At 39.4% G+C, this 11,024-nt stretch overlaps 1 long non-coding RNA gene across 1 annotated transcript; it reads left to right on the top strand.

Annotated features, from left to right (window-relative positions):
- Nucleotides 1–6,679: 6,679 nt before the first annotated feature.
- Nucleotides 6,680–9,193, top strand: LOC122975990. Its single transcript, XR_006400779.1, has 2 exons — nt 6,680–6,907; nt 6,941–9,193. It is a non-coding gene; the product is annotated as an uncharacterized LOC122975990 (long non-coding RNA).
- Nucleotides 9,194–11,024: the final 1,831 nt, after the last annotated feature.

The following is an 11,024-nucleotide window of genomic DNA, read 5'->3' as shown; positions in this document are numbered from 1 at the left end:
TAATTGTAAACCAGGATTTTTTGTTTTTAGCTGCCAATGAGTTATTCAAATGATAACATACACTGACATGACATATGCTTGTCATAAACACAGAGAAGTGTTGTCAATGTTACTCAGTACCAGCATAGCAAAGCACAACAGCATTAAAACCTGCTGCTCTGAAATGCTTTCCACTGGGACACATGTTGGGATAATGCATGGCAGGGCTTCCTGCTACGTGAAGATAATGCTGGATGGCAGCATTTCAGGGCTTAGCCGTTTATATCAGAGAGCTGCTGTAGGCCGCTCCCTCTACTTTTTCACTTACATAAACTAAACCATGAATAAGCAGTTTGATAGCACAGCACAGCTGCTTAAGAACTCCATGACTGAATGAATTCTTGACTCCGACGGGAATATTTAATCCGACGCAGCCGCCTGATTCTCTATTCCATGTTAACGGGTGTTGATGCCGTCGCTTGTGACAGCAGTGCCGTCAGGAGTGCAGATGTCAGAGATACTCCATCAGTTAGTGGTAATATGTGATCACACCACACTGACCTCTGGGAAATTGAGTCTTTAATCACGACATCTTCAGACCCTGGCTCCTGGTAAATTAGCATTCCTCAGATGCAATCTAATCTAGCAGCTTCTCCTGCCAATTCATTCGGTGAGAGGACACTGTTTGACTTTGTGCCATAATGCCAATGCAATTCTGATTGATGAGAACAGGCGCCAGAGGCTGAGTGATGTGTCTGTGTTGGGTGTGAGAGCGATAAGCAAGCTCCTCTGTGTGTTTTGCATGATCTCAGTATGTTTTCAAAAGCAAGCACAAGAGAGAAAAACATAGAATAACACAAGAAATATTGATCTTTCTTTCTGATCCCATATCTTGCTTGATATTAATTGCGAATAAGACTTTCTTCTGAGCTGACTTGCATGGTAATTTCCCTCATAACAACGTACAACTATGCTAATAAATCATTAAGCTCAACATTGATGGTTCAGTCTCAAAGTAAACTCAATTTAGTTGTGCAGTGCAAGTGCATTCACATGGATTATTGTGTGCACCTCTCATAATTACATCTCCCCTTAATTTCCCCTAAGTGTAATTTGTTTTACTGTCTTTCTGCCCTGGCCTCACCTACCGTGTGCCGGACAAACATCAAGTCTCTAAAGGATTTAAAGCACTGACAGTCCAGAAGCCATTACAGTTCACTGAGAGGACTTTTATATACAGGTTTTCATTTGTTTAGCTGTGTCCTCCTAATGAATATACATGCTTGACCTTTAATAGACACAAAACAACCAGCGCCATGACAGTAAATACCAACAGAATTCAACATAGCTGCATAAACAAATTGAATTTGTTTGGTCTCGGATTTGTTTTCTGCATAATTCTATCATGAATCTGCATTAGCTTATGTAATGTGTGTCTGGATTTGATTTGATTCTTCCAGCGTCAACACAGGAAAACAGAGCCCATATTAAAAACTGCTGAAGTTTCATGTCTTTTTCTGTCTGCCAGGCTCAAACGGGGACAGTTCCAACGAAATTGAAATTACAGCGGCCATTGTAAAATAAATCCATACTTGAAGATGTATCATTAACCCAAGGGGAAGTGAAAAGGAGCTACAATATAATATGAGCTTAATTCCATCATTACTGATGACGGTAATTACCATTAAAGCTTTTTATTATCATAATCATTATTACAGCACCAATAACAGTAACTGTGACCACAGGGAGAGCAAGGGTCTGAAGAAGAAGAGGATCCTGTAATAAGTTTATTGCCATTCATTAGTGAGGATGGAAGGCGTTCCAGTATGAGAAGTAGAGAGGAGGAAGAAAACATGTTGCCATAATATCATCACAGCTTACATACATACACATACATTTTTAGTATTTGGGAAATCTCACTAGTGAAACAGCTATGCTAACTCAGACTACACAAAGTTTGGTCTTGCTGCTGGTGAGAAAGATTAAAATACTTCTAGACATCACAAACAGAACAAAACTTTACTCATAACAAACTATGTCAATACAGGATTTTATAAGTGTTATTTATCAGCTGCAGGGGATCATGAAAAAAAACAACCTGCACAAAAACAATGTGATGCATTTTCCATCCAAAGCCATCAGGCTGCCTCCTCTATCAGCTGTCACCAAAACCCACGCTGAAAGACGGATGTTAATCACCCAAACATCGATCGTAGAGCCTGATAAACTATTGTACTTTATTTAACAGCCATACACACACAGTAACAGTGTGAGCTGTCTTTCTCACTAGTTTCTGTGTAAAATTATCCACCACCTTATTAAAATCCTGCAGTCTGACCAGATCAGTAGATGATTATGCTGTCCCAGCTAATGATAAACTTTTCATATTGATAGCCTCATAAGCTCTCATCATTCTGGTTTGATCTGTAGACTGTGTGATGTTGCTTGGAAACTTGTCTTTTGGACTTTCATTCATCAGGCGGCCAGAAACATAACTAGAAATCAATGCTAATGTTGCACTAAACAGACTCCTTAATACACTGACAGTATGTCAGGGTTGTGTGTCTGTCAGTCCTGCTGCCCCCAACTGGCCAAAACAAAAGGGACAATGAATGAGGCAGGTTTTAATCTGTTTAAATGTGTGTATTACTTCTTCAGGGTTATGCACATAAAGAAAAACAGAGCTGGAATTTACTTCCCACTCAGCAAAAAGAGAAATCAGCTTCAATCAGTGGTTAAACTAATCTCTATCTCACACTTGTATTGTGGCTCTTATCCGGAGGAACAGTAGAATATTCCTTGAAAACACTGTAATTAACTAAGGTCTCATGTGCTGACACCACAGCTTTTCACAGTAGCCTTTGAATGTCCAACTTTGTAAAATAAGCAAGTTAGTAACTATGAGCAAGAAGTGGCATGCTAGCTAGAAGCAATAGCATTTGAAGCTTCTTTCTATTTTCTCTGTATTGTGCCGTCTACTCTCCCCTGTGCATGTTCTCCAGATAATTTTATTCAAAAATAGTTATTGAAGAGGGAAAAACGCTAACATGCTTGCTAATATTTAGAAAGCTCGCTAGGTGCAACTCATCTGTCAAGAACACATGATTACAAAGTTACAGGCAGGAGCAGCCTACCTGATAATGCTATAGCATTAGCAGCTAACGTTACTTTCAAAGCACACTAGCTTACTCCCGTCGAAGAGAATAACGGAATCCATAAATGTTTTATTTATGAGGAAATTTCACCCATATAACATAGAAAATAATACATTTAACTGACTGTTGGACCCACAGTACTGGTCAAAAGATTAGACACACCAAATGAGAAAGTGTTTAAACTTTTGGCTGGCACTGTATGTGAACAATGAACAGTTGGCAGCATTTCGGTGTAAAATTCTTCCTCCATTGGGACTGCTCTAATTGTACCCAGCAGATAAAACAACCTACACACATAAGTTTTAGCCAGCATTTTAAAAATACTGAGGTACAAATTCCCCCAGCACATTTTAAATAACAATCAAATATTTTTTAACCAAAGAAAAGTTAAAGAAATTTATTCTAAATGCACCATTTACTATTTAGTTCCGCAAGTGTAGACTAGACCTGACCTGTAGCACTGTCTTTCTCTATTTTTTGGATGCATTTACTCTGACTCAATCGCATTTGGACACTCCTCTCTCTCTGAGCTGCTCAGACCCATATATGGGTCCTTTCATTAATATTTTTCGTTCAAAGATAAGGCTTTACAATCACTTTGCAGCCCCAAGGTGACCCTTGAGATGTACTGTCTTGTGATAGGGAGCATCTAGTATTCTGCATACGGCACACAGCGCTGGAATATGTATGAATCACATTATGCCTCTAAAAGCAGAATTAAATTTCCTTTTTATCTTGACTATTGCATTCTTTGTAACTGTGAATACACCTGATAAAAATCCAAATCACAAAAGCAAGACATACATTTTAAATAACCCACATGAGTATTGTTAATTTCTGAGCACTGCGACTGGCCTTAGGTAAGCTTATCTATTACTGAGGCATTCAAGTGGTAATTAAAGTATCTGCAGGCAAGTTGTGGAGGCGTTTTATCAGGCAATGCAAGCAACTCAGCCTGTATGAGGCATAGACCTTTGTCAGCCTAAATTCACCGTTTCTAAATAACAGGGATTTGTGTTTCTTAAAATCAAGGTAATTATTTTGTATAATGGGTTTCCTGGTGTATTTTTTCATTTTAAAGCAAAGAAGTGAACCTTGCTAATGTACCATTTGGCATCTATGAATAAAATTTGCATTCACTGCCCTCTTTAATCACTCACAGTTGTTTGTGTAAATAAAACGTACCTCGCCGACTAAGTGAAAATGATCTGAAGATCAGGCTGTGGATGAAAGCAGAGCATTCTGTATACACACCAGCCAATCTGGACAGATATCAGATCTGATCCACATCTCATGCTGAGCCACATCCGCGTGCACTGCAGCTCTTTGACCTTGGATGTTGCTCAGTGGAAGAGTACATGTTTCACATGTATGATGTCCAGCGTTTGATCTCCCAATTCATTATGAAAGCAGGGTGATACTGAGTCATAGGGCATCATCTGTAAACCAGAGAAGCCGCTCACAAGCTCTTTAGGGTCTCTGCTCTGCTGACCCCAGTGATGAGAAAATGTCTCCACTGGGATGAATAAAAATGGTGTGTGGACAGCCATATTAAATTATATCATTGCTTGGCATTCATTGTTGATGCAGCTTCTGCTCCTGGGAACCAGTGCAACCACTTTCCTCTACCCTCATGGGATTTATTGCACCTCCTACCCAGCAGATATTTCTCATTTGAGCTCCTAAGAAATCCCTTGATCAATCCCCTTGAAATAACCCAAGATAACATTAATGTACCGTTGTCTAAATAGTATGCTGTTGGAGAGCACATTCTCTATCAGATACAGTCTCTGAGCAGACCCATTAGTGGGATTAGCAAATAGCTTTTCAGTAAACGAGGCAATGATTGACCTTGCAGTGACACTAAGCAGAACTACCTGTGAACTCAGCTGATGCTCACACAGCTCACCGAGTCTTGCACTACACGGCTCTGACATCCTGCAGAGTGAGCTGTGAAGCACAGCTGACTTAAAAGTATGACTAAACAAAGACATCACTGTTACTGTGCCTTTGATGATGAAACATGCAGTTTGCAGAAATACCCTCTCTGTGCAGAAACATCAGCGCTTTCCAGCAGAGCGACGGCTGCTATTTACTGTTAGGAATTTATTTGACAGAACAGGTTGGTTCTGAGTATTTTTGTGGTACCCACCTACTCCAGGGTAGTCTACCCCTGATGCAGGTATACTTAACCATAACTGAAATGCTAATACCACAGATATTAATTATTTTCTTTGCAATTTGGACGTACTTTGTCGTGTCTTAAATGATTATTCTTTATCTATAACTGGAAAACGTAAAAATGTAACACATCCAAGGTAAACATCAGTCTCAGTGTGAGATCTCTCTAGATGCACCATTTTGCTTCGACAATCAACAATCCCAGAGAGAAATCTATCATAGCAGAGGCACAGATACCAATCTCAACCGACAGTGGTCCCAATAGACCAGCATGCAATGCAGCCACAAAAACATATTGTGTTTAATCAAGGGACAGTTATTTTTAACCCAACAAGTTGAAAGCAACAAGTTCACACTTCTCCTCCTGGGCCAGATGGATAAGAGTCTTTTCAGAATAATGGAAGTCACAGAAGTCCTGAGAGGAAAGTAGAAACTCTAAAAATGTTAACTGTAATACTTCACCATATAAAATATATACAAAGAAATGAATTACAGTGAAATGTTACAAAATTTTGTGGAACAGATTTTTTTTCTCTTTAAAGCAGCATTCATCATTTTTCTTGGCCACTTGGAGGCAGAAGCTGTAAACATTGACATATTATCACCTTATAAAGGTGTTCTGGCTAATGTGTTAATGTTGCTACACATCAGCAGATACGCAGCAACATTAACATTCATTTGGAGTCGTGTTTATGTTCACCAGATGAATGTAAACCTATGATCACTCTCCTGTTAGTTCTGCTTTGGTCTCCACCAACTCTTGAAGGCAGTGTTGGACTCTGAGGGGCGAAAAATATAAAAGACACCTGATACATTCAATGGGCCCCCATCAGCATAGAACAACGATGCATGTTTGGTAAAAAGGCTACATTGCCAGTTAAGATTAATATGATAAGTGGTGACTCAGGATGTAAGGAAAACAACACTTCTGTATTAAAAAGAATGTACTTTTTAAACATTTATTTTGAAAAGATGTCTGTAATAAAATACAGGGAATGGGTAATGTTTTAAATGTATATTTCTCAAACAAATCTGTAGTAAAAACATGGAACTATGGAACTGGTCTTGTCAGGCAAGTGAAGAGTAAGATTGGTGAAATAAAAGGAGAATTCTTTTGGCCATGAGTTTGTGAATGTTAATGACCTTGTTATGATCAGTTGGTATGTCACTCTCAATAGACAACAGCAGAAGATCTGAGAGCCTTCCTTCCCCACATCTGTTTCCAAGCTGGGTCTTGATCAGCTTCAGTTTGGAGAACGATCAGGCAACCGATGCAGTTGTCACTGGTAATGCAGCATATATTTTGAGGAGGTTTGTCAGCGTTGGGAAGACTGTGTCCACATCATTTTCTTTAAGCCTGGACATTTCTGGTAGGGAGACCATGGGAAGAGTGGAACACCTTCAGTTCAGTGACAATACTGTCTTCCTCAATGTCACAGAATTGGCAATCATCCTTGAAAGATTTGGCAGCTGTGTCATTTATCATGCCTTTCCAGTTACTTGGGGTGGTAAGGCACTAACATACAGCACTAGAACTGCACCAGCCCTCTTGCCTTTGTCATGTATGTTTTTACCTCCTCCAGGGTAGTTATGTTTTCACTCCTCTCCATTTATTTGTCTGTTAGCAGGGTTACTAAAAAGCTTCTCTTCCAGATTTCATAACAGGATACATTAAAACTTGTGGCAGTCCCCCCTATCTTATTTACATTAGATGTGGAAATTAATAAATATGTAAAGAAATCAATACATGTACAAAAATATAATTATTTAGTTGTTTATTGGCCATTCATTAATTTATTCTTTCTTGGCAACATTTTGATAATCTATCAGATATATTTTGGGACTTCTAGACAAAATGTTATTTTCTCTTCCTGTTTGTGGGCTGGTATTACAAAAAAAATTCAGGTGTATTTTTTATGAATGGGAAGTCAGTTTGTTTCAGGAGATGCAACTGATCCGCAATTACTTTTATTTATTTAACAAAATGCTTTGTAATTAGGTGGAAAAAATAGGGCTGTGGCCTTAGTTTTAACCTTTATTCTGTACAAAAATAAATCATTTAAATAATAGACTGCTGATTTACTTTGCCAGGATTGACTCCACTATGTCTATATGCGCATGTGTGTATGTGTTTATACTGTTGGCAGGGTGTAATTACTGTGCTGTGCCTATTTGCATAAGTAATTAGTACTGACAGACACTGGTCTTGTACAGTGTTTAGTCAGCCAGCTGAATGCTAACAAGAGGAAGGACTTTAAATGTACAAAGTGAGTGTTGGCCGTTTTTCTAATTTGCTATTAATATGCAAGAAAAAAGCATTACATGAAAGACAGTTTAAAAAACAAAAGCCGAAACATTAAAATTCAGTGTCCCACCAATTGTGAGATTAAACCGCATCGAACTGCCAGCTATTCAACAGATGCCTCGCCCCGAGTGACACCCAACAAGCCCAAGAAACTGTGAGACTGTGAGATGAAAACAAGCCAGATTAAAATTATTTCTGGGAAACTAAGTTTGGTTGCAATCTCCACGACGAACTCAAAGAGCGTAATGAAATAAAGCAGCTCGATGACATGAAAGTAAAAGTGGTTGCTGGGTTCAATGATTCCATGTTGGTGAGCTGCCTCTTCCCTCATCTGAGCTGACACTGTTGTTACAACCCCCTAAGGTGATACAGCCAGTGGAAAGGGTGATTTGTCATGATTGGGTAAGTGTACACTCCTTCCAAGTGTGTGTGTGTGTGTGTTGGAGTCGATATGTTTCCGGCCGGGAGGGAGAGTTTGAGCTGACAGTGACATAATTCACACGTGTGAGCTTTCATCTAGTGTGTGAGAGAGGGTGTTAGTGAGCTTATGTGTTTGCAAGAGTGTGTATCCGTGAGGTTCTGTGTGTATGTGTGTGCCTATGCACCCAAACAAAATGTTTGCGCCCACGTATTTCACTTACCTTACAGTGTAAGACAAGGTTACGGTTATTAAAGAAGCCCAGAGCAATTCTCTTGGCAGCGGTTATTGTGTCCTGCGATTATCTCCCATCAGCCCTGAGCCGTCACATCCTCCACAATCCCCCACTGAAATGAGCCTACCGCCACTTAATTTCATTGTCGATTATCTTCCAGAGCGCAGGGAAGAAGATAGAAGTTCTCCTGTAATTAAGTAAATTGGAAGTGATAGGAGTGAGGAGGAAGCCTCTGATGTAATGCAAAGGTTGACCTTGTATTTCTCCCCAACCTCTCTTGACCTCAGCCTGCCCCCCTCTCTCTCCGTTTTCCAAGCAACAGCTCTTTGATTTATAGATTTTGATGTTTGATTATTGCTAAAAACTTTCATCAGCTTCGGTTTCTGTGGAGGGAATATAACCCATTTCTTCTCTTCCTTCATCTCTCTCGTATTTCATCCACATGGACACATTCATACACTCACATAAACAACACATGCAGAGCACCTTGAGTCGAGCTTGAATAATGGCAGCTATTAATCTCTTGGACACTTGAGGTTTGATTAATTTTTTGTAAAACTAGCTTTGACACTGTGCATGATTTCTGTCATTTTTTTGCTGTATGCCTGTGTTCAGCATGGATTTGTCTGAGAGACGGTAGGACAGCAAACAGAGCGAGCTTATCGGTCCAGAAATGACAGAGGGAGAAATTGACAAGGGAGATGAGACGATTATAGGTCAGACAGAATGAGAGTAACATAATGACTGTGTAAAAACCTAACAATCACATCATGTGGAGATTCAGTTGTTAAGAGGAAAATTCCACTTTATTACAATTTCAACCTTATTTTTGTAAATTTGCTCATTTTTTCTGTCAGTTATGATAACAATAGACTCAAAGATTTAGAGAGACTTGGTGACTTTGCTGAAAAGGGGTAAAACAAGACAAGAACGCAGCAGTCGATCATACAGGCTGGAAACAAACCCACAGATTAGTCAGATGTGTTTGGAAGAGAAAACACAAGCTAACGGTAAAATGAATTCCCAAAATATCTGTTGTAAACATCCATCACTGTTTACAGACTGACTTCTTGGATCAGCTAAGAGTCTACAGCTATGCTAGTGGCTCTGTGAGGCTATTCGTTAGCATAGCAGTGCTTTGAGCTTATATGAACATGCTAACATTCTCACAATGAGAATGCTAGCAAGTTGATATTTAGCAGGTATGATGTTCACCATGTTTAAAGTGTTAGTTTAGCATGCTCACATTTGCTAAATGGTACTAAACACAAAGCACAGCTGAGGCTGACAGGAATTATCATTAGTTTTGCAGGTATTTGGTCATAAACTTAAGTTGAACAATCAGGGGATCGAAGTTTTTACAATTCATTCTCTGAGGACAATGAATGTATGTATCGGATTTTATGCCAACCCATGTGATAGTTGTTGAGATATTTCAGTCTGGACCAGCGTGGTGGACCAACATTACCATCCCTCGAACCATGCAGCTAATGTGGCTAAATGTGTCTTTTGAAGTTCACATTTACTGTGTTTTCACTCTTTTGTGATGCAGAAAAGCAAAAGCACAAGCACAAGCACAAGCACAAGCACAAGCATTTTAGTTGATGTCTTGCTCAGTGTCCAGCTCAGTGATTGTCACAGTCCAGCCTCTTTTAAACAGGTGAGCAGTGCCAGGTGTACGTAATTAGAACCAATCAAGCACTGGAAAAGAAATAGAACATATAGAACAGGTTACAAGCAAACCAAGTGGCATTACATTTACTTAGGGATACTGGAGCCAACAGGCAGAGAAAGAAATAGATAAATAATAACAAAGGTTAGGCATCTAAAAGATTGTGGTAAGGTTAATAAAAGTTGATTGTTCATTGCCATTTTTTTGCCATGTCTGACTTCTTTTTCACAATGTTACTATAACCTATAGAGATGACCAACGCAACGCAATGAAAACATGAAAATTCTACTTTTTTTGTCAGTGAAGAGGGAAAAGAAATGTGATTAAGGTGATTTCAGTCAAGAAAGTGCCTTTTTATCTAGATATTAAATTGACAATTACTTAAATATTGTAACTTAAATACAAAATTTAACAACTAGTTAAAAATACTGTGAGCTGCGGGCAATTAGTAAATGTAAGATAGTTGGTGTCAAATCCAGATCAATAGGAACTTATTTTTTATGCGTATCCACGTGCAGAAACATCTCAGGAAAAAAGCCTTTACCATGACAGGCACAAAGTTTTTGCATTTTCCTCCGTACTGTTCTCACAAAACATTCCGTGTTGACAAGTTTGGAGAGAAATGTCTAGCGAGTGCAAGAGGGAAAAAAAAACGTCTGTGAGGGTTCCCCCCCCCCCAAACTCTCTGTCTAAAGCTTTGCTGTCTGTCAACAGCGTAGAGCCAGCCAAACAGTCTCTCAGAGGCATCTGCTGAGGATTTCTCAGGCCTCGCAGCAAGAGCGGAACAGACAGGAGGAAAGTGCAAGTGAGGGAGGCAGATAGAGTAGATGGAGGCTTAATCCTGGCTTAGATTATCAGAGGGAGGAAGAGATGGGAAAGGCGGCGGGAGACAGAGAAGTGGGACCAGAAAGTGAAGGGCAATAAACAAATAGAGAAAAAAAGAGACAAACAGCCGACAAGTATGAGGAAAAGAGTATGAGTAAAACAGAGCCTGCTATTATTCTCGTAAAACACCTTTATGTGTCACAAGTGAGTCTTTTTCAGCCATCTATCTCCACTCTACAGAATTTTCTGCCTTT

This window comes from Thunnus albacares, chromosome 24, assembly GCF_914725855.1.
Source record: "Thunnus albacares chromosome 24, fThuAlb1.1, whole genome shotgun sequence".
Lineage (NCBI taxonomy): Eukaryota > Metazoa > Chordata > Actinopteri > Scombriformes > Scombridae > Thunnus > Thunnus albacares.
This window is presented reverse-complemented; position numbering and strand designations above follow the sequence as displayed.